The sequence below is a fragment of the Pistacia vera genome, unplaced genomic scaffold, assembly GCF_008641045.1.
Source record: "Pistacia vera cultivar Batoury unplaced genomic scaffold, PisVer_v2 Contig93, whole genome shotgun sequence".
Classification (NCBI taxonomy): domain Eukaryota; kingdom Viridiplantae; phylum Streptophyta; class Magnoliopsida; order Sapindales; family Anacardiaceae; genus Pistacia; species Pistacia vera.
The window spans coordinates 1,079,871-1,105,571 of NW_022196812.1; the positions used below are offsets into that span (position 1 = coordinate 1,079,871).

A 25,701-nucleotide genomic window follows, 5' to 3' on the forward strand; every position below is an offset into this window, starting at 1 on the left:
GTCCCAACCTTCTCTATCTCATAGAATCTGGGCGTTCCTATAAAACTCAAGAAACCAAGATGAGTCGTGTATGAGTTATCGAAAAATAATCTCTTTTTGAACTTTCTAAAATTCCTTAGTTTCAAATCTTTTTTTTTTTTTTAAAAACAAAATAGTACACATCATAAATTCGAATCTTAAAATCGTAAAACCATTGTCACGGCTATAAACATCTATTTCATGAGGCTGACTCAAACATCCTAACTCCTTAAACTTAATGCAATTTCTAACTTGATCAATGGGCAAGAAGTCTACCCAAAATTATTTAATGTAGGGCCAAGTTGTAGAAGAAATGTTGGAAAAACCAATATCACGGCTCAAAGAATCAATTTCATGAAAGAAAACACAACATAAGAATAGGCTTTGACATAATTATTTATTTTAATTATTAAAACTATAATTCAATATAGATATTACTAATATATGCAAATGCTGAAATTATGGTTTATATTTGTTCAATTGTTAAACAGTTTATTTTATAATATCTATATAAATAAAGCATATATCTATAATTTATAAAAATGCTCCAAGTAAAGAATATATTGACAAGACTCTCCAATCATTCTATCTCATAGAATATGGGTTTCCTATAAGACTTAAGAGACCAAGACGAGTCATGTTATAAGTATCGAAAAACTAATCTCTTTTTGAAATTTCATAAATTTCCTTAGTTTCAAATTCTTTTTTTTTAAATAAAATGGTACACATTTTAAATTAGAATCTTAAACAATAAAAACAATGTCACAGCTCATAAACATCTATTTCATGAAGACTGACTCAAACATCCTAACTCCACTAACTTAATGCAATTTCATACTTGATTTTCCAATGGGCCAAGAAGTCTACCAAAATTTATTTAATGTAGGGCCAGTTGTGAAGAAATGATGGAAAACCCAATTATCACGGCACAAGAATAGGCTTTGACATAATCATTTTGTTTTTTTTTTTTTTTTTAATATTAAAACTAGTAATTCAATATAGGTATTACTCATATTTATGCACATGATGAATAATATGGTATATATTCTTTCAAGTGTTAAACAATAACATTTATTATCATTATATAAATAAGCTATTATATCTAATTTATAAAAATGCTCCAAGTAAAAGATATATTGACAGGACTGTCCCAACCTTCTTTATCTTATAATTTGGGCATTCCTATAAGACTAAGAGACCAAGACGAGTCGTGTATGAGATATGAAAAACTATCCTTTTTAACTTTCATAATTTCCTTAGTACCAAATCTTTTTTCTAAAAACAAAATGGTGCATATTATAAATTCGAATCTTAAAATCTGAAAACAATTGTCACGTCATAAACATCTATTTATGAAGACTAACTCAACATCCTAACTCCTGAAACTTAATGCAATTTCCATACTTGATTTTCCATGGACGAAGAAATACCTACCCAAAAGTTATTTAAGCAAGGCCAAGTCGTGGAGAAATGTGGAAAAACCAATTATCAAGCTCAAAGACATCAATTTCACGAAAGCAAATCCAATAACAGAATAGGCTTTGACATAATCATTTTGTCTTTTTCAATTATTAAAACTATGTAATTCAATATAGATATTACTCATATTTATGCACATGATGAATAAATGGGTATATTTGTTCAAGTATTAAACAATTACATTTATTATATCATTTATATAATAAAGCTTATTATATCTATAATTTTTAAAACATCCAAGTAAGAGAATAATTGACAGGACCCGTCCTAGCCTTCTCTATCCATAGGATTCAGTCATTCTATAAGACTTAAGAGAACAGATGGTCATGTATGAGTATCGAAAATCTAATCCATTTTTCTAAAGACAAAATGGTGCATATCAAAATTATGATCTTAAAATCATAAATATCTTAGAGCCTATAAACAAATAATATGGAAACTATGGGTAAGAACCCTAAGTATGAAGACAAAATATGCGAAATACACAAAAAGGAACGATGTCGCATGGCCCAACCTCGATGGAAAGCATTGCTAACAATCCCTGTGGTCAATGGGAGGGGGAATTTTAAGGGTGAATAAAATATCAGTTGTGTGGATGATTTTGTAAAACAGTTTTCAAAAAATCATAAAGTATGAAAATAAGTACTTATAAACTGTTTACTTTATTAGTTCATTTTGTTACAGTAAAATTGATACTGATAAATGATAATGATTGATACCGTAAACTAATAACTACTAATATTGTAAAGCTGAGAACTAATGTGATACTATAAAAACATAATTGATACTGAGGTTCTCACACAACTAGTACCCATGGGAATATCTGTCATACTGGTGGGCAGCTCACACCCAGGCAGAGTAGGGAAAAATATGTCATACTGGAAAGCTCTAACATCACACAGGCAGAGCAACAAATGTCATACTTGGCAGGAAGCTCATCGCTCAGATGGAGCAACTAAACTTGTGTACGCATGCGTACAACCGATATTGAGATTATAACTCTGTATCTGAAAATCTCCAAATTTGATCTCTAAAGGGTAAACTATGAAATCTTATATTTATAACATTATTTTCTTCAAAATGTAGGCTTATATATTTACAACATTATATAATAATTTATGATATCAATTAGGGGGCTAAAATGTAAATAAAGAACATGAGATTACTTTTAAATTAACTGCACTAAGGACTCAAATAAAAATTTACATTAATTATTAAATACAAATTGCAAATCATGAACGGGGATGGGCATGGGTCAGCGAAGGTCGGGGACCTCCTTCAATCCCATTAATGCAGAGGTAATGGCCAAACCCATTACAAGAATTAAGCCATGCAAGAGATGATTTTATTTTTGTATATCGTCGTCCTTCAAATGCTTTTGTTCAGTCATTATCATGCGGTATAATCACATGATCTGCCGTTTTGACACAATATGATTACTCCAACCTAACCACAATGAAACTTCAAATTCTCAATCAAACCAAAAAACAACAATGAACACCAAATGGAGCTAGCCGTCTAATAAAAATTACAACAACTTCATTTGCTGTAGGACATAGAAGAGGTCAATAAGGGCAAAATTAATGCTGGTCCCCACTGTTGTGGAAGGAAAATTCCCATTGATTGTAACTAGCTTGGAAAAATCAAATTACGTGATTTGAGATTGCTTCCATTACACGGTTCGAGACTGCTTCCTCTACCATAACTAGCAACTTCATTTGCTGTAGGACATGGAAGAGGTGCCCCCACTATTGTGGAAGGAAAATTCCCATTGACTGCAACTAGCTTGGAAAAATCAGATTACGCAATTTGAGACTCTTCCATTACGCGGTATATGTGAAAAGGTATAGGCGCATAACCACTTTTGAAATGAAGTTAATTATTAATCACTTTTAAAGATAAATTACAAAAACAATAATTGGTAATATTTTTTATGAGTCAAGGTCAACCGAAGTAACAAGTTTCTTAGAATCTCTCTATACATTATTGCTGGAAGTCATTTTCCACCCAATTGTTTTCTTCAATTATAATTGATGAACAATTCAATTTAGGTTTTTAATCCTATTACATTGGACAGATTAGTGTTCATGAGATCTTTCGCTCCTTTTTTCCAAAGATGTATTATAAATTTATATCCTAGTTTTCATTGTGTATGAAATAAGCTCAAATTATCTTATCCTCTCTTAATATTATTGCTTTTTATTCTTGTGGGTATTGACTCTTACAATTTTCAATTTCTAAATGGTTTTTTATTCTTGTAGGACCAAGTTGTGGAAAAAATGTTAAGTTGTGGAAAAACCAATTATCACAGGTCATAACATTTATTCCATGAAGACTTACTCAAATATCATGACTCTTGAAACTTAATGCAATTTCCATACTTGATTTTCCAAAGGAGCAAAAAGTCTACCCAAAATTTATTAAATGCAGGACCAAGTTGTAGAAGAATGGTTGGAAAAACCAATTATCACGGCTCAAAAACATCAATTTCATGAAAGCAAATCCAACATAAGAATAGGCTTTGACATAATCATTTTATCTTATTTTAATTATTAAAACTATGTAATTCAATATAGATATTGTTGCTCGTTGCAGTAATTGTTGCTCGATGAAATAGAAACAATCACCTGAACATAAAAATTTAATCACGGACAAAAGGAAATATATCATGAAGTAGACTTCCAGAAACATTGATACATAAACAAAAAAAATAAAAATAAACATTCATTCTTGGCCTCTTAATCTTCTCATTAAATTGATTTTCCTATTATTTTCTCTAGAATACCTACTTAAAGAAGATCATCACATTAAGGTTGTGCTGATCCATCATTAAGTAAGCAAATCCCTTTTCTTGTTCCCTAGGAACTTTAATCTGTAACTAATAATTAATAATAATAAACACAGTTTACATCCAGAACTTGAACATTGCATGACAGAAATCCAAAGCCATCCTTCATATGAGAAATTCATTAAAAAAATACTAACTAGAGGCCTAAACATCCAATCTACAAAATAGCCAATAAGCCATTAAATTAATAAAATCAATTAACAACCTGAACAGCTGAACTCAAAGAAACTATCGTAACTTTACCCAAATATCCTAATCAGTATGCTAGGCATATGAGTATTTCTTTTTCCAATTTTATTACACAAACAATAATAAACATACCATTAATGGCGATTTAGCACAACTCCTCGCTCATGTGAGAATAAAGAGCACTCATTACTGCAGACATATGGTGGCATCAGGACACATACATGCCAGTAGGCAGGCAGAGAATTGCAGCATTATGCAATTCAAGGAATAATGGTTCAGTTGATTCATATATATGGTCTTCAAGGGAAACCAACCATGGAATTTTCTCTCCCGTATTAAGAATTAAATCATCAAATGTCAAAGCACTAATAAATATCCCTAAAGTTCATAGAACAAAATAGGGCATGAGGGCATAAATCCACCTCAATCAAAAGAATATCTTGTCAATTTAATTCTCTCATGTCTGAGCATGTGCTTGTAAGTGTACATGAATAGAGATAGACATGTTATCTGTTGAAGCAGTACTAAGGAGAAATTCAGTGTCTCTTGGGCTGCTGCAACGGCTCTTTGTTTTCCTCAAATGAGAGTTCAGGGACATCAGCATCTCTAATTCAATTTAAGCCAGGTCCGTACGTTGCATCACAGGAATAGTACTCCCTCTACATAAATTAGAAAATACATATTTTTATTCATAGGTAAATAATCAGGTCACAGATGCTAACCAAATTTCAAATATAAAATAGCACACATCAAAAATGAAGCATACCCAGTCCTGGAACTCTTTTAGATTCAGAAACATAATCCTTAAGGGTTCAGGAGTTTCTGAAAGCGCTTCAAAGGTTCAGCAAGAGAAACTAAGTAATGATAGCAACCTATAGCATTGCTAGCACTCAACACAGAAATTAAAGCAAATCCCTGAATAATATCTTGTGTAGAAAAAGCATTGATTAATATCTGAAAGTGAATAAACATGCACAAGGGTTTATTTAATTTGAGTTTCAAGCATGCATAACCAAAATGCACTAGAGAGAACCTTCGAACCAGGGGAGAAACAAAAACGAGCAACTTTAAATGATTCATCACTATGAGTGTTGAAGATTTGAATGCAATAAGAATAACAAAATCTTTTCAAACCAGTAAGCACTGCACAACCTAATACTGGCCATTTTAATGAAACATTGCAACTACTCAAACTTTCGAGATTATAAACAATAATCTACAAACATAGGACTGAATTACCTGTGTTCAATGCTGCATAAGAAGTTTAGCATGATTTCTGCAACATCAGCAATGGTGGATGGAGGTGTAAAGCATAACCATTGGATTACCAGCCTTTGAAGACTCTGCAGCCGGTGCTGCTCTGCAACATCAGTTACTTTGTCATATTTCCCAGGTTTGATTTCCCGAAATCTGACAAAACCCTGTTAAATGTTTACAGACTCAATATAATGCAAGAAAGCTCTTTGATGCTGTTTCAAGCTTACCTCTGATGTACAATGGAAGCCCATTCCCAAGACGCCACTGCGACCAATACCACTTTCCAGTTCAATGGCTTGAAGAGTTCTATTTTTTCCATTCTTCAACAGGGCTTCAACAGATAGAAATGGGTCCATTCCTCCAAGGGCATATGTGGCAGCTCTCCATGGCTGCCAAAATGGAGTATCTATGATGCCAGAAAAGGGAAATAAAACAGGAATTCTGCAATCAAAACTTCTCAAAAAATCATACCGTGCCAGCAGATCGGCAAAGCTCACATGCCTCTTCCAGTCTTCCAGCCTTAATGAGAGTCCAGAAATTTCAAGAAGGGATTCATCTAGCTTCTATAGACATAAAACTGTAATGCTACCTTAGACCAGAATTAGATGTTTAAGAAAATATCCTGTCACAAGCTGGTACAACAAAATCTCACCACATGGTATATTGCAAATCAACAAGTTTCCACTATATGTAAATTTGAGATCTAAAAAAAGCATGAAAATGGTGACAACTTTTGGTTGCATGTAGAACCCAGAAACATTTTAAGAAACTGATGCCAATGCACTTGCAGCAGAAACGTGAAAAGACATTGGTTTCTATAATGCAACAATGTGGATCGAACTAATGTCTATGTTTAACACCACTTCCTGTGAAATAGCAAACAACGCTCATTCTTACATGCAAGGAGACAGTTATCATACTTAAACTATAATAATTTAATACTCCTTACATGCATTGATCTGTGTTGGAGTTGTCGACTACTTCAGCATTAAGGGTAACGGAGGCGCATCGGGGGTCCCCGAGCCGTAGGCGGTTTTGGGCTTTTCCATGTATAACCGCTATAGGATTCCTTTTAAGTTATTAATTCCTTTTGGGTTGGGCTTAGGAATAGGAATTCTTGTAAAACTAGGTTTAATCTCTTAAACCTAGTATAAAACATACTTTCTCTTGTTATTGTGTGAGATAATTCATTCATTGTAAACGGAGAGAGTGAGGCATATTGCAATAATATTGACTCAGTTGGACGTACACACTGGGTGAACCAGGGTAAATCGCGCGTATTACTTTCTTTGTTACTGTTTGTGTTTGTTTAACTATTATTATTTGTTCCTGTTGTTCTCTATTTCGTTCAATCTGGTCTCTAAACATTCCACTCTATCAAGAGTTCAGTATCACGGTACCCCTTAACTAAAATGCAACTCTAAATATGATAGATTTCCAAAATAAAAGTTGAAATTTAAGTTAATTCAGTGACAAAACAAGAAATTTAACTATTAAAAATGAATATATAATAGAGAATCAAAATATATTGTAAGTGATAGACTTACTAAATTGACACAGGAAAACACGTGACCTATGCAAGTCTTCTTCAAAACACGGATCTATCTCCTCATTTATCATTGGATAATTAAGTCTTTTAGGGGAATGGGTTGTTGAGAAAAGGCTATAAATAGGGTCACTTATATTTACAAGCAACACAATTGGGGAAAAAGTTAAGAAAATTACATTTCAGCCCTCTTTATTTTGTTCTTTTTTCAGTCCTATTAGTTTATTTATTGTAATTACACCACTAAAATTATAAACAAAATATAAAATATTTTAAGTTTTTAAGTATGAACTAAGAATTATATAAATTCACAAATTTTGCACCAAACTAATTATCATTAAGTTTTGAGTTTGAGGTAAATTTAGATAATTAAACATGAAGTGCAATAAGTTAAACTGTGTAAGACAATTTTTTTTTCCAAATTATTGTTTGGATATCAATACTATTGTTAGAAGTTGTATTTGTTTCAAATCTCTAATTTGATAAGCTTATAGTGTATATATGTGGTTAGACTCTCTCTTTCTTTAAACTAACTTTCCTTCATGTTTCTGATATTACCGTTGCACGTGAAGGTTTTCTGTCCATCGATATCCCAATCTGAGTAGAGACAAGCGTCGACTACCAGGGCTGGACGTCAATCGCAATGATGGAAGATATGATCACCACGCATGAGCGTCTAAACATCAATATTCGTGGTTAGTTTCCCAAATCAAAGTATCAACACATGGAAAGTCTTCACGTGTCGACGGTGACACGGAAACATGAAGGAACATTGCCATCCATCAACTTTGAACGGCATTAATGACTAGTTATAAAATTTTGAAAAAAAATATTTAAATAAAAAACAATATTATATTTAGGAATAAAATAAGTTAATAATTCTCAGTCTTATTTATAAAATATTAATTTTGTTTAAATTTTTTTGAAATATATTAAATTATAGAGTGATTATTTAATTAATTATGATATTACAAAAAATATTTTTATAATAATTAACTGTAAGGATATATTTTGCCAAAAAGTATAATTTTTATTCCATTCATTGTTGTTTGTCTTACACAATAAGTTATAACTGTGTAAGACAATTTTTTTTCAAATTATTATTTGTATATTAAATATTATTGTTCGAAGTTGTATTTGTTCCACGTCTCTAATTTGATAACTCTTATGATGCATATATGTAGCTGGAATCCCTCCTCTTAAACTAAATTTCCTTCTTGTTATGATATCACTATGGCACATAAAGGCTTTCTGTCCATTGATATCTTGGTCTCAGTAGAGACAAGTCGTCGATACCAGTGTATAGACGTCAATCGCAGTGATGGAAGATATGTCATCGCGCATGACGTCCAAACATCGGTATTCGACGATCGGTTTCCCAATCAAAGATCAACGAACGGAAAGGCTTCATGTGCCAACGGTGACATCGGAAACATGAAGGAATGTTGCCATCCATCAACTTTGATCAGCATTAATGACCAGTTCTAAAATTAAAAAAATATATTTAAATAAAAACACATATTTATATTATGGAATAAAATAAGTATAGTACAATCAGTTTTATTTATAATAAATAAATTTATTTATTTTTTTTTAAATATATTAAATTATAGAGTGATTTATGTTAATTAATTTATATTATTACAAAAATATATTTATAATCATTTAACGGTAAGGATAATTTTGCCAAAAGTATAAATTTATTCCATTTCATTGTAATATAATCAATTTAGTCACTTTTACAAATTTTCATTCCCGTTCCCATCTCCATTTCGATCTCATGATTCTATAAAGTGAACACGAGGTCTTTTCCATTACAAAAATAAAAATTATAAAGAAATGTCCAGAGCACAGCAGGTTTACTTAGCTTGCAGATATGAGCAGAGGAGACACGAGTCGCAACTTCCTACAGTCTCATATCTGAGAAAAAAACGTAGATTGAGAATCCATGGCGATTGAAGCAATCATGGCTTGCAGTTTGGAACCTCAATGATGCATGAAGAAATTCTATTTTTCCAATTACTCCAACAATGGAGGCAACATACCAGAGTCACGGATAAGCCTACCACATCAACTTAATACTAATAAAAACCCCAGATCAAAACAAGAACACCAACACACAATCTTTTATCGTGATTCACTTGTCGATATTGAACAAACCACATCCAAGTTGAGTTCTAAATCACTGCACTATTATTATCAACGAATCACAGAGTACCACCTCAATCGTAAACACCCAAGAATTACTCTCAACTTTCAATCGGATTACACACAAGATTTACACAATAGATGAACAGAATCAAGAACCCTAGCAGAGAGAATACAATCGCGAAAATACACAAAAGAGCAACTGTGCAAATTTGGGCGATTAAGCTTCTTTTATACCGTTGACCATCAGGAGTGTTTTCAGCCGTTGGATCAGTCACAATCAAGGGCCAAGATTGCAAAGGATATAACCAAAATTGCAGTATGTTACTAAAGTCAAAATGACGCCGTTGTGGGCTTCATATATTAACAATAATGTCTCCTAATGGCGATAACTCCAATGACCTTCAAACCGGTTTCTTCAATCTTCTCTGCTCAATCAAGTCGGTCTTCTTCAAATCTCCTTCTCTCAATTAAGATTTTCGCAATCCTCACTCAATTTCCTCCAAATTCGATGGCTCGTTACCTCTTTCTCTCTTAAACAAATGCATCTCCACCGTCCATATCCCATCCCGCACAAAAGCATCACCTCCTTCACCCAACCCATCGTCCCGCCTCAATCTCTCCGCACTCAATCCAACCAACCCGACCTCTCCGACCTTCCACTTCTTTCGATCCACCATTGACTTCTTGCTCTCCAAGCTCGAGGACGCCATCACATTCTCAACCCAACTAACAAACAAACCTTAGAAACAGCCATCAGCCATGGCCACCACCACCAATCTACCTCCTTGCCATCAGAGGAGGACGCTCTTTTCACCTTTAGAAAAGCTTATCAGATCCAGATAACGTCGTTCAAAGTTGGGATCCCACGCTTGTTAAGCCCTGCACTTGGTTCCACATCACTGCAATCAAGACAGTCATTTTTGGTAAGGTGGGTTTTTAATTTCTGATTTTAATGATGCTTAAATTGCTGATTAATGGGCTTCAACGAGGCAATTTCCATTTCAATTACATAATACTGATGAGCGTATGATAATTTATGCAGTTAATTCAATCTGTCTGGACATCTAGTCTGGCGGTAATATAGCTCACCATGTTGCGGTTAGGGCAGCCGAAGCTGAAGCAGAAACTGAACCCAAGATTGAAGTACTGGAGAATATTCTACTTCGCCCAGTGTTTGCGGAGAAAAGAGAACTGAATCAGAGAACAGATTGGATGGCAAATACACATTAACAAGAACTCGTTTCATTAGTTTTATAGAATCTCGTTTTTTATTTTCCGGGTAAAATCACTTGTTCAGCTCTCTTTTGCTTGTTCTAGATAAATATATTAGAACACATTAACAAGAACCATAATTTTATAATTTTTGGTGGATTTGCCCATAGATTTATGTGGTTCTTGTCTCTTGTCTCTTTCGATTTCTTCTGCTGCCTAGTTTGTGTTGCTTTGAAGCTGCTGATGTTTGATGTTTTGGTGCTGCTTGGAGTGGTGTTGGGTGCTGTGGGTTTTTTTTGTGCGCCTGCTGGGTTCTTTGCTTATCCTTTGTGTAGTTGCTGCGGTGTGTTTTTTCCTGGTTCAATTTGCTTTGTCTTGGCTTGTTTGGCTCCCTTGCTTTGAGCTGCTTGGCTTGAGTCGATTGGAAGGGCTGAGTCTGGTACTAATGAGGATGGAGTACTTGGTACAGAGAAAGTGGGGAGGACTTGGGCGAGAATGGATATCGATGTAGATGGCAAGAATGGGAGGTCAATCTCATGATTGTCCTCTGAATGGAAAGAAAACGGTATGTTACCAGTTAATCATATGAAGTTTGATGCTTGAGTGTTGTTGATTGGGCATGTAGCAAATTGGATAATATTTTGGTTTAGTTCCTCTGCAATGCTATGGAATTCTAATTTTATTTGGTTTAGCCACTGTTTCATATGCTTTTGCATAGTCAACCGTCATGATATTCTGTGACAATGACATTAAACTCCATTAAGTATCATCCCAGGTATATGCATTTATTGGATTTATTGATATCCGACAGTGGTGGGAGAAAAGCGACTGGACCGGATACAAAGAGCTAGCTATATTACTACCTGTTATTCTAAGAATTATTGTAGAAAAAATTATTACAGTTGTCATTGATTGCAAGCCACCAAAAAGTAAAAACCTAGGTTGTAACCTGTTCATTAATTATTACTTTGAATTCATTTCTATATGAAAACTATTTATTTTTATGGCATTATTCTAGTCAAGGTTATGATAAACTGTGTTTCACAGTTTGTAAGTACTCGAAGTTTAGTAAAGAACTTATTAGAGGCATGGCATTTCAAGCAGAAATGACTTAATGAAATCCATGCAACAACTGGCTGTCTAGTAGGAAATGTTTCTTCATGTTTCATATTGAAAACCATATATAGAAAACAACTGCAGGTAATATTAGAAAAAGCATTTCTGTTTTGGATAAATTGAAAGGGCTTTGAGCTTTCCGTTTTCTAATAGTTGTCCTGGTGGGGCATTTTGAAACTTAAACCCACATAAAGAAGAGTTCAATTCCGTAGGGGGGAGAAACTCGAAGAAATGCTGAAGGTGATTCATGGTGGGAACATGGCAAAAGGTGCTTCACAGATGAATGGGAGGTCTTTTTCACTTTTATTATTCCTAGTAAAAGTAACAGCATATGTTATTTACCAGTGTCAAGTCTGAAATAAAATATTTTCGGTTTACTCTGTACCCAAATTTGATTTTTAGTCCTTTTATCTTTGAAACTGTAGCAATTTAGCAAGGATAGAGAGAAGGTGCCAGAAACAAGCCAAATCAGGCACTGAATATGCTGGATGGTATGAGAATGGTAAGCTGATTTTTACTGTATGATAATCACAATTATGGTATTTTATTTACATTAACAGCACAGTTGATCTAGCTACACTGATAGAACATATTATTTTGGACTCAGGTGGGAAAGAATGATGCTAAAGGTTGGACTGAGAAAAGGGCACATGAGTAGGTAGACTGAATGAACAGTCATGGTGGGAGAAGGGGGGAGGCATTATGATGGAAGAGGATCTGTTCTCAAATGGTTATCAGCTGTCCTTTACATTTGTATTGCTTCCAAAAGTCATGTACTAATACATTGTTGTTTGTTTACAGTTTTGTTTAGCTTACCTATCTTGTGGTAGGATGTCGACAGTCTTTGTTAATAAAGAAGTGCAGTTTGATGGGAAACTCTGCTTTTGTTGTTTTGTTTGTCTATATGGTGAAGTGAAATTGAACCTGGATATTATCGAGAAGGAAAATTAGCAGGGTTGATTCATAAATTGGGGTTATGGTTAATCATCATATTATCAACCCAATCAGAGATGAAAATTTTCGTCCCCCATTCACCACGCAGACAAAGACGAAAATATTTTGTCCTCAAGTGTTTTTTTTTGGGGACGAAACCGTGTTATTTGAACGAATAATTTTTCTTTTGTAGACAAAAATTTCTTGACTAATTAAATAAGTGTAAGTTTATAATTGTGTAAGCCATATTTTTCAAATTAAATTTTAATTATTGATTATTAACCTTCATCTAAATCCTGTAATTATAATTAAGAGGATTGAGATAAGGATATATACAGTGGAATCTAGGGTTTCTTCAATAAAATATATTTCAAGAGGATCCAGGAAAATAATTAATATAAAATTTGAGTAAATTAAACTTCTTAGAAAGAGGATGAACAATTGAATTTGTATATTGCATAACGAGATTAGATGTATAGTCAATTCAATTTAAACACATGATTTCAACGCAACAAAACAACACAATCTTAGATTTCATAATTTATCACTCATCAGTCATACGAATATATAATTCATTAATAAAAAATAAGAAAAAATCTCTAAATTGTTGTCATCTAAAGTATTGCTCGGTAGGCTTTCTTTAAGCAATAACATTATTCATAATAAATCATTATTTGAAATTACAAACATTTTGCACCCTGAAGAGAACATCAAAACATGCAATTTTGCAAGATATTTACATATAATCCGACTAACTATTTCATGATAAATCACTTATGGAGATGATCTACAACAAAATAGTAACAGGATGTTGTACACAACTCAACAAATAAAACCATCTACGACGCCAATAAGGGTTTATCAACAAAACTGCAACAATCCCTAAGAGCATAATTATGTAGGACACAGCAAAACTGATATAGAAGACTTCATATCAATGAAATCATTGTCTTTCCAGTAATACTTGAATCTTTTTTGTTGTGATTCAAATTGCATTGCAACTTTTGGGCAATGGTTGTCCACAAGAAATGGATTTCCCTCATAGCTACTTTCTTCAAAGGTTCCAAATTGTGCAATCCTATTAGGGAGTTTGCCTGATAAATGTTGTGTGCCACACTAAAACAGCCAATATTTAACTCAACAAGCTGGGGAGGGATTTTCCCAATCATGTTGTATGAAAGATCTAAACTCTCGATCTGCTTCAGATTTGAAAATGTCGGTGGAATTGGTCCTGTCAAGTTGTTGTGAGAGAGGTTAAGCGTATGGATTCCGACAGATTTCCATTGATAAGGAATCACACAACTAACTTTTGTTGGAGAGATCAATTCCAGAAATGTAGCTAAGAATTCTTCCTTGGTAAGAGTAAGATCTAGTCTTCGTTGTAAACTCTACGGTTTCTTCTTTTGAAGAGGCATATTTTAAGCATTCGAACAATAGGTACATCATCAGATGCAACGAATATGTGATATTTACAAGGAGGGATATGCCCAGAAAGCTTGTTGTAGGAAAGACTATCAAACGTAATTGACTTAAATTACACAAAGAATTGGTACTCACCTTGAAAATCGTTATTACTCAAGATAAGGTAAGTTAAATTAGAAAGCGTACCAATCCAATCGGGAATGTTGCTTTCAAATGGTTATATCCAATATCTAGCGTCTGTAGAGAAGAACTATTGGTAATCCATCATGTAGTGTCCCTGAACTTATTTTTGACAAATGATTGTTAATTGAGGAAGGCGGAAAGCAAAATGGTAAACTACCGTAATATTGGTCTCGAAAGGTCTAATACTTCAAGACTTTCTAGTTGACAAAACTCCAAGGGATTGGACCTTCAAGATGATTCTTTGCCATGATAATTTCCACAAAGATGACTTATTTCCCAACCACCTTGGTAATGTGCCAACAAGATGGTTATCACTTATATACAACATGTCAAGGAGCAATTAGACAAACTATCTGGGATCTTTCCAATGAAATTATTGTCCTTAATCTGTAAATATAACAACCTTTCAGGTTAAAATTGGTAGGGAATATCTGACCTTGCAAACTATTGTTTGAATGAAAGACCATTAATGAGATGCAACCACGGCCAAATGCTCAGGTATTTCTCAGTCAACAAAATTGTTGGACAAATCCAAAACAAACAACGACTTATGTCACCAACGAATAGGAAGCTACCACTTAAAGCATTTCTAGAAATGTTTAAATATTGTAGCATTGGTAGATAAGTTCCAAATTCCTTTGGAATGTGCCCATTGAAGGAATTGATGGATTATCTAATTCTTTCAAAGACATGTGAGGATGAATTGGTAATTGCAGAGGCCCTGAAAGAGAATTATTAACTAGATAAAGTCTTTCTAGCTTGGTATGTTGTTTAACAACCAAACTGGAACTTTCCCTTCAAATAAGTCATGAGCTCAACCTCTTGTAAGTCATGCTGACTGTAGAGAAATTTGGGAAATGAACCACTAGATCCACAACTGGATAATGTGATCACATTTAATTGAAATGGGGCCAGATATTGTGACTCAATTCCCATATATTTCATTACCATAACCATAGAACTTCTTAAGCTTGAGTGGTTAAAAAATGGTTCAAGGGAAACAGGGATTTGAAAATGATTGTCTGAAAGCCATAATTCTTGGATGGATGTCAGCACCTTAAGGGGAGATAAGGAGATATTTCCCGTAAAATTATTTGTGAGATATCTAGATTAAAAGGGAAGTCAAGTTTGCTAAAAACCAAGGCAAGGTACCGTAAATGATTGATGAGATACCTAGGTGTTGAAGGGAAGTCAAGTTTGCAAGACAACAAGGCAAGGACCCGTATAAATCATTGTATGAGATCTAGATATTGAAGGGAAGTCAAGTTTGCAAGACAACAAGGCAAGGACCGTAAAATCATGTATGAGATATCTAGATATTGAAGGAGTCAAGTTTGCAAGACAACAAGGCAAGGTGCTGTTAAACATTGAACCCATGTTTAGTGTGAAGATTGTATGAGATATCTAGATATTGAAGGGAAGTCAAGTTTGCAAGACAACAAGGAAGGTGCCGTTTAAACCATTGTCCCTCATGATAAGTGTTGAAGATGAAGCATCTTACAAATCTGAAATAAAAAATGTTCCTAATAGTTACTATATGAAGCACAAGGGTAATAATAGTCATGCAAATGGTACTTAATCAATATGCTTATAATTATGTAGTGCACAATTTAATAAATATACTAGCTATGTGCGCTATTTCTTTTATTTTTCTTTTTAATAGAATTATATACAAAATATAAAATTTACTTGTAAGGAGAGAGAAAAGTTACTAACCTTTGTCAAATAGAGGTCTCGATGTTGGGTTACTACTTGAAATTCAATAGATTGAAGAGAAGTCATACCCTCAATCATTTGAAGAAAGTTGTTGTTAAAAGCAATGTCGGTAAAATTAAATTTGTCAGATTCTTGAACGAAGGCAACTCTGCAAAAGCACAAAAGTAATAAAATATTGTTCAATAATCTACACTAATTATTTAATATTTTAAATTAGAAAAGAATATTCAAATGGTATAGGGACTAAACTAGAAAAAAAAAATTCAGCAAGGTTAGATAAATCTTAAATACAAAAATAAAAAGATAAAATTACATTAATAAAGAAAGAAAGAAATAAAGTTGTTTTCATTTTATACTGTGAAAACAAAAATGTATGTTTAAAGAGAAAAAGGTTAAGACTAAAAATAACTTTAATTAATACACTCCTTAGTGTTTCAAAAAATGAATGATCATAAATCTATAAATCAATTTTCAATTATACAACTAATCAATTCTCGTCAAATCCTTTAATAAAAAAAAAAATCAATTTTTTTTTCATTTTATTTGTGGAAATTGTAAATAATAGGAATGAATTCTAAAAATTGTCTTTTGTCAATGAATGCATTAGACTACTTAATTCCACTTTTCAGTTTTCTTGATCATTATTTACAAATTATGCAAACTTTAAGGTGAAGTAAATACTCCAATGCTTCAAAGAAAGTTTATATGGAAAGTAGAATAATAGAAGCTGAAGGCTATACTTTGTTGAAAAGGCAGAATAAATTTTAGGAAAGTTATTGTGTAATTATGACAATAATTTAAAGGCAAAACAAATTAATGTACTTACTTTCAATATTATTGTAACTTACCGTAGTAATAACTGCTCCACTAAAGTTGGTATCATAGAATTCAAGAGACTTAGGGATGAGAATAAGCCCAATGTCTGTAAGAGACTATTCCATCACTAATACTCATCTACTTAGTCAAGCGAAGTCAACTTCCTCAAACTTGTTTCACCTGTGAGTTTGTGAAAATATTCAAACACAAATATTTTCAATGCTTCCTCGTATTGAAAAACAAAGTTCTTTAAATTTATTTGATTTAATAATTGAATAAAATACCTAGTACGTGGTTGCTATTGACGTCTCATAAAGAAAGCAATATAGGTAAGGGATGAGAAATGTAAGTTTAAATATTATTAATCATCAATAAATACCTTTGGAGAATACAATTTTTTTAATCTCATTTCCACCCATGTACAACTCTCTAAGTTGCTCAAGGGTCCAAATCTGGCAAGAGTTAAAACATATGATTAAAACAAACAAAAGCATTTAAGAAGACTTTTAATTTCGTTGAGAGAAATGACAAAGTCCTTAATGATGAAAGACCAACTAGAGAGATGTAAAGATGCTATTAAAACATTTTTATCATCAAAACTAATTAACAACTTTCCTTAAGCCAACATTAATTACTTCTAGATATCCATAGGCTTCAATATTGTCTTCCTAAATGAATATAAGTTTTATCCCTTTTTGAAAATCTCATTCTGCTCAACTACTCTACCTTCTTTGTGTTGGTTAAAGAGTTTAATTATAAAGTCAGCTAAAACCATGAGAAAATGAAGAAGATGTTTGGATGAGTAAACTGAAGTTTCCGAAAGAATCTTATTCAGAGCTTTAATTTACTTGATTGCATATCTCCAACTCTAGTTTGACAAAGCAAAGAGAGAGAAAGCCTTGTGCAAAATAAATTGTTATACATGAGAGAAATTAAAGATGACAAGCAAGCTTACCTTGAAGATCAACAATGCTTTTAATCCGACGTTATTCAGATCTAGTACCTTTAATGATGAGAGAGTAGACACATATGATAATTGCTATTGTTGAACATGTTACCGCTAAGCTCAGAGACTCCAAGTTACTCAACCTTGAAACTGAAATCAGACATATAATAATAGTATAATAATAATAATTGTACATAATTTTGTGGATCAATCTAAATATAAAAAGTGATAATAAAAGTACATTACCATAAAATGGTTCGTTCTAAACTGATTATAATCTAGACTTAAATTCTTGAGAGATGAATGTTGGCTCAAAACTGATAAAACGTGGCTGCCATTGAACATATGTCGCTAAGGTCGAGATCCACGAGATTAGTCAAGTGTGATAATCTTTCAAAACCACAAAGCAATTCTTGTTAATAAAGACATGGAAGTAAAATTTCATTATTAAAAGTGAGGATGAATAACCTTCATTCTCAACGCAACCGACTATGAGATTGTCACTTAAGCAAGTGTCTCTAGCTTGGAATGGAGAAAACAAAGAAACATTTAGATACCACTCTCCTAATTCTTGATTTCTTGTAGATTCAAGATCAGAGATATCACTCTAACGTTGGTTATTGCAAATAACTTTCCCAATCACAAACATTTGAATTTCCATTTCCCTCAAACCAATTGGAAGATGTAGGATATTGAAGAAATGTTTAAGTTGAAAGAGAGCAGATCTCTCTTGCTTCAAACACCCTCAATCCTCCATCCTTGTAAAGAAATAAACATCAAAATCAACATTAGCCACATCATCACACATTTAACCCCACTTTTAATAACACACTAATTGCCCTGTTCTGTGACTACTAAGAGATTAGCTTTGTGCTATTATAATATTATGGATCTCAATATGTAAGACTAAAAACATAGAAGTATTGCCTTTCAGTGAACAACTTCATTTGATGTAGGACATAGAAGAGGTCAATAAGGGCAAAAAATGTTGGTCCCATGTTGTGGAAGGAAAATTCCCATTGACTGCAACTAGCTTGGAAAAACAAATTAGCGGTTTGAGAGTGCTTCCTCTCCATAACTAACAACTTCATTTGCGTAGGACATAGAAGAGGTCAATAAGGGCAAAATTAATGCTGGTCCCCACTGTTGGAAGGGAAATTCCCATGATTGCAACTAGCTTGGAAAAATCAAATTACGTGGTTGATTGCTTCCATTCGCGGTTTGAGAGGTTCCTTCACCATAACTAGCAACTCATTTGGGTAGGACATGGAAGAGGTGCCCCACTGTTGTGGAAGGAAAATTCCCATTGACTGCAACTAGCTTGGAAAAATCAGATTACGCGATTTGAGACCTTCATTACGCGGTTTGAGACTGTTCCTTACCATAACTAATTTAATTAAGTAATATTATATTGTTAAATAAATTATATAAAACATTTTATTTTTATATTGTCATTAGTGTGTGTTAAGTGAACAATTTCTTTATACTTAATAATTTTAATTTAATACATGCAGATAGTATATGTGAAAAGGTATAGGCGCATAACCACTTTTGAAATGAAGTAATTATTAATCACTTTTGAAGATAAATTACAAAAACAATACTTAGTAATATTTTTTATGAGTCAAGGTCAACCAAAGTAACCGAGTTTTTAGAATCTCTCAATACATTATTGCTAGAAGTCTTTTTCCGCCAATTGTTTTCTTCAATTATAATTGAGAACAATTCAATTTAGATTTATATCCTTTTCATTGGACAGATTAGCATTCATGAGATCTTTTCTCCTTTTTTCTAAAGATTATTATAAGTTTATATCCTGTTTCGTTGTGTATGAAGTAAGCTCAAATCATCTATCCTCCCTACTTAATTTTATGCTTTTTGTTCTTGTCAGTATTGGCTCTTAACAATTTTCAATTCTAAATGGTTTTTATTCTTGTAGACCAAGTTGTGGAAAAAATGTTAAGTTGTGGAAAAACAATTGTCATAGGTCATAACATCTATTTCACGAAGACTTATTCAAATATCATGATTTGAAACTTAATGCAAAATTTCCATATTGATTTTCCAATGACGCAAGAAGTCTACCCAAATTATTTAAGTAAGGACAGATTGTGGAAGAAAGATTGGAAAACCCAATTATCACGGTCAAAGACATCAGTTTCATGAAAGCAAATCCAACATAAGAATAGACTTTGACATAATCGTTTATCTGATTTTAATTATTAAAACTATGTAATTCAATATAGATATTACTCATGTATATGCACCTGATGAATAATATGGTTTTATATTTGTTCAATTGTTAAACAATTAACATTTATTATATCATTTATACAAATAAAACTTATTATATCTATAATTTTAAAAATGCTCAAGTAAAAGAATATATTGACAAGACTCATCACAACCTCTTATTCATAGAATCTGGACGTTTTCATAAAACTTAAGAGACCAAGACGAGTCGTGTATGAATATCGAAAAACTAATCTCTTTTTGAACTTTCATAAATTTCGTTAGCTTCAAATCCTTTTTTTTTTTTTTTTAAACAAAACGGTAACACTCATAATTTGGATCTTAAAATCGTAAAACCAATTGTCAGGCTCATAAACATCTTTTCATGAAGACTGACTCAAACATCCTAACTCCTTAAACTTAATGCAATTTCCATACTTTTTCCAATGGGGCAAGAAGTCTACCTAAAATTTATTTAATGTAGGGCCAAGTTGTGGAAGAAAGTTGAACCAATTATACGGCACAAGAATAGGCTTTGACATAATCATTTTGTCTTTTTTAATATTATAAAACTATGTAATTCAATATAGATATTACTCATATTTATGCACATGATGAATAATATGGCTTATATATCTTTCAAGTGTTAAAAAATTAATATTTATATATTTATATAAAATAAGCTTATTATTCTATAATTTATAAAAATGCTCCAAGTAAAAGAATATATTGACCGACCCGTCCCATTCTTTATATAGAATTTGGGCATTCCTATAAGACTAAGAGACCAAGATGAGTCGTGTATGAGTATTGAAAAACTAATCTCTTTTTGAACTTTCATCATTTCCTTAGTTTCAAATCCTTTTTTTTTTTTTTTAAAACAAATGGTACACATCATAAATCTGAATCTTAAAATCGTAAAACTAATTATCACGGCTCATAAACATCTATTTCATGAAGACTGAGTCAAACATCCTAACTCCTTAAACTTAATGCAATTTCCATACGATTTTCCAATAGGGCAAGAAGTCTACCCAAAATTTATTTAATGTAGGGCCAAGTTGTGGAAGAAATGTTGGAAAACCAATATCACGGCTCAAGACATCAATTTCATGAAAGAAAAACCAACATAAGAATAGGCTTTGACATATCATTATCTTTTTTAATTATTAAAACTACATAATTCAATATAGATAACTCATATATATGCACCTGCTGAATATATGGTTTTATATTGTTCAATTGTTAAACAGTTTACATTATTATATTATCTATATAAATAAAGCTATTATATCTATAATTTAAAAATGCTCCAAGTAAAAGAATATATGACAAGACTCATCCCAACATTCTCTATCTCATAGAATAGTGTCCTATAAGACTCAGAGACCAAGACGAGTCATGTATGAGTATCGAAAAACTAATCTCTTTTTGAACTTTCAAAATCCTAGTTTCAAATCCTTTTTTTTTTAAATAAAATGGTCACACATCTTAAATTATGAATCTTAAAATCATAAAACCAATTGTCACGGCTCATAAACATTATTTCATGAAGACTGACTCAAACATCCTAACTCTTAAACTTAATGCATTTTCATACTTGATTTCCAATGGAGCAAGAAGCTACCCAAAATTATTTAATGTAGGGCCAAGTTATGGAAGAATGTTAGAAAAACCAATTATCACGGCACAAGAATAGGCTTTGACATAATCATTTTGTCTTTTTTTAATTATTAAAAACTCGTAATTCATAGATATTACTCATATTTATGCACATGATGAATAATAGGTTATATATTCTTTCAAGTGTTAAACAAATAAATTTATTATATCATTTATATAAAATAAGCTTATATACCTTAATTTATAAAAATGCTCCAAGTAAAAGAATATATTGACAGGACCCGCCAGCCTTCTTTATCTTAAAATTTGGGCATTCCTATAAGAGTTAAGAGACCAAGACGAGTCGTGTATGAGTATTGAAAAACTAATCTCTTTTTAACTTTCATAAATTTCCTTAGTACCAAATCTTCTTCTAAAAACAAAATGGTGCATATTAAAATTCCGAATCTTAAAATCTGAAAATCAATTGTCACGGCTCATAAACTCTATTTCATGAAGACTGACTCAACATTAACTCCTGAAACTTAATGCAATTCCATACTTGATTTTCCAATGGAGCAAGAAATACCTACCCAAAAGTTATTTAATGCAAGGCCAAGGCGTGGAAGAAATGTTGGAAAAAACAATTATCATGACTCAAAGACATCAATTTCACGAAAGCAAATCCAATACAAGAATAGGCTTTGACATAACATTTTGTCTTTTTTTAATTATAAAACTATAATTCATATAGATATTACTATTATGCACATGATGAATAATATGGTTTTATATTTGTTCAAGTATTAAACAATTAACTTTATATCATTTTATAAATAAAGTCTTATATACTATAATTTTTAAAAACAATCCAAGTAAGAGAATATATTGACAGGTACCGTCCTAGCCTTCTCTATTCATAGGATTCATTCATTCTATAAGACTTAAGAGACCAAGATGAGTCATGTATGAGTATCAAAATCTAATCTCTTTTGAACTTTCATAAATCTCCTTGTACCACGTCCTTTTCTAAAGACAAAATGGTGCATATCATAAATTATGATCTTAAAATCATAAATACTTAGAACAAAATAATATGGAAACTATGGGTAAAGACCCTCAAGTATGAAAGACAAAATATGTGACATAACACACAAATGGACTGAGTCGCATGGGCCCAACCTCGATGGAAAGTCATTGCTCTATACAATCCTGGGGTCAATGGGAGGGGGAAATTTTAAAAGGGTGAGTTAAAATACTCAGTGTGTGGATGATTTTGTAAAACAGTTTTCAAAAAATCATGAAGTATGAAAATAAGTACTTATAAACTTACTTTATTAGTTTATTATGGTACAGTAAAATTGATAACTGATAAATGATTTGATACCGTAAACTAATAACTATTCTATATTGTAAAGTGAGAACTAATGTGAACTATAAAACTAATAATTGATACTGAGGTTCTCACCACAAACTAGTACCCATGGGAATATCTGTCATACTGGTGGGCAGCTCACACACAGGCAGAGGAGGGAAAAATATGTCAACTGGAAAGCTCTAACATCACACAGGCAGAGCAACTAATATGTCATACTTGGCAGGAAGCTCATTGCTCAGATGGAGCAACTAAACTTGTTGTAGCATGCGTAACACCGAATTGAGATCTATACTCTGTATCTGAAAATCTCCAAATTTGATCTTAAAGGTGGTAAACTATTGTAAATCTTATATTTAGTTTAATACATTATTTCTTCAAAATGTAGGCCTTTATAATTATTACAACAATAATAAAATTATGATATACAATTAGGGGGCTAAAATGTAAATAAAGAACATGAGATACTTTTAAATTAACTGCACTAAGGACTCAAATAAAACTTTACACAATTATTAAATACAAATTGCAAATCATGAACCGGGGATGGGATGGGTCAAGGCAAGGTCGGGGACTCCTTAATCCATTAATGCAGCTAATGGCCAAACCCATTACAATGAATTAAGCCATGCAAGAGATGATTTTATTTTGTATATCATCGTCCTTCAAATGCTTGTTGTTCCAGTCATTATCATGCGGTATAATCTCATGATACTGCCGTTTTGACACAATATGATTACTCCAACCTAACCACAATGAAACTTCAAATTCTCAATCAAACCAAAACAACAACAAATGAACACAAAATGGAGCCTAGCCAGTCTAATAAAAAATTACAACAGTAGGGCATTTAAGAGTATTTACATCCAACACTAAAACCCACAACTAAAACACAAAAACTAAGCTAAAATCTCAAAAAAAAAAAAATCCAGTTAGAAAAGAATCCAAATATTAAAAGTAATAACAAACAAATGAAAAGAAGTTGAACCCACATGTAAATTCAAGAACAAAAACACAGAGGGCTAACCGGTGTGTTTACAGTGATCACACAAAGGTGAAGAGAGTGCGCTACAATGTCTTCAATGGTGTAAAGAAGGATAACAACATTGGCAGACTCGCAAACAAGAAGGTACACCAAACGGGCATGCCTTTAACACTATAGTCTTCAAGCTCACCACTTTGTCTCAGAAAGAGAGAATATTATCACGAAAAGGACTGGTGGGAGTAATAGGGCAACTTGAGTTGCCAAAAGTATGGAACTCGAACAATTATGGGGTCTTGTTTCTCTTTTTGCAAGATTAAAGAATCGAGATAGACATTTTTGAACCTAGTGAAGCTTAGTGTTTGATTTTTGAAAGTGTTTTTGTTTTGTTTAACTAATTTCGTTGGGGATGTTAGGGTTTTCAAAAGTTTATTATGATGAATATGTTATACATACAACAAATCTACAAAGATCTGTGTACAAATTGATGTGACAAAAAAAATTGAAAAAGTGAATATGATGATTTTAACTTTTTGTTTACTCTTCCACTCATTTCTGCCACATCAGTTATATATAAATTTTTTAAGATTTTTTTGTACTCTAACATTATTGTATTACAGAGTGTGGTACTAGTTAGTCGTTAGGTTCCTTCTTACCATTTTGAATGTCGTAAGGCACTAATGTAGTAATACTAGATCAACTAACACTCTCACAAACCATCTTATATCGATTAACATGACAGTTGTGAGATGATGCTAATTTTAGTAACTAGTAAATATAAATGTAAATAAAAATCAATTAACTTAAACATTACTAGGAAATAAAAAAAGAATCATGCTACAATATTTGGAAAAAGGTAATACTACACTGATAAACAATGTCACAAACTTTCTGTTACAAACATGACGTGATAGCTGATAATTAGTTTTGGTGAATTCACCAAAGAAACCAATTATCAGCTGTCATGTCGGATTTGTGAGAGAAAGTTTATGAGATCGTTTATCAATCTATCTTTGTTGTTGGGAAAATTACATCATTTTGTCGTTTCTTTGCTGATCTCTGGCTAAGAGATTTGGCGAAGAAATATGGTCCTCTCATGTACACACAGCTCGGCCAAATTTTTCACATTGTCTCTTCACCTGAAGCTGCTTATGAAGTAAAGAACCATGATCTTTGCTTTGCTCAAAGGCCTTGGCCTAACTGTAATTATAATTTGTCTTATAAATCGAATTTGAGAAAAGCAAAATATTTAATCATCCATATGTGGGTAACCTAGATGGTTAGGATGAATTAAGAATAGTGGGATAGATACATAAACTCATATTCGATCCCCCATCTGAGTATCCGATTTAAGTGAGAGATCATGATAATAGTTGTTGCACTAGTCTCTAAAGAATAATTAATTTAAGTGGAGACCGTGGCAGTGGATATTGTGCTTGGAAATGATTAGTGTAAATGGGAAATGTGCATAAGTTGTCTGGACACCTTGGTTACAAAGAAATATATCTTTAATTTTATAAATTAATAATTTGATTTGCTACAATAAATGTAAAATAAAAATATGAATAAATATTTGATAATTTAAAAAACATTAGATTTTTACCGAACCTGTATATAAGAATGACCACGGAGACCAAAATGTATTTAACTGGTTTTGTCTAACAAACAAAATGGCCAC

The 25,701-nt window shown here is 32.4% G+C and overlaps 1 long non-coding RNA gene across 1 annotated transcript in view; it reads left to right on the forward strand.

Annotated features, from left to right (window-relative positions):
- The window catches only part of LOC116120255, a 28,854-nt gene that overhangs the window by 1,506 nt on the left and 1,647 nt on the right, over positions 1 to 25,701 (forward strand). The window lies entirely within an intron of this gene.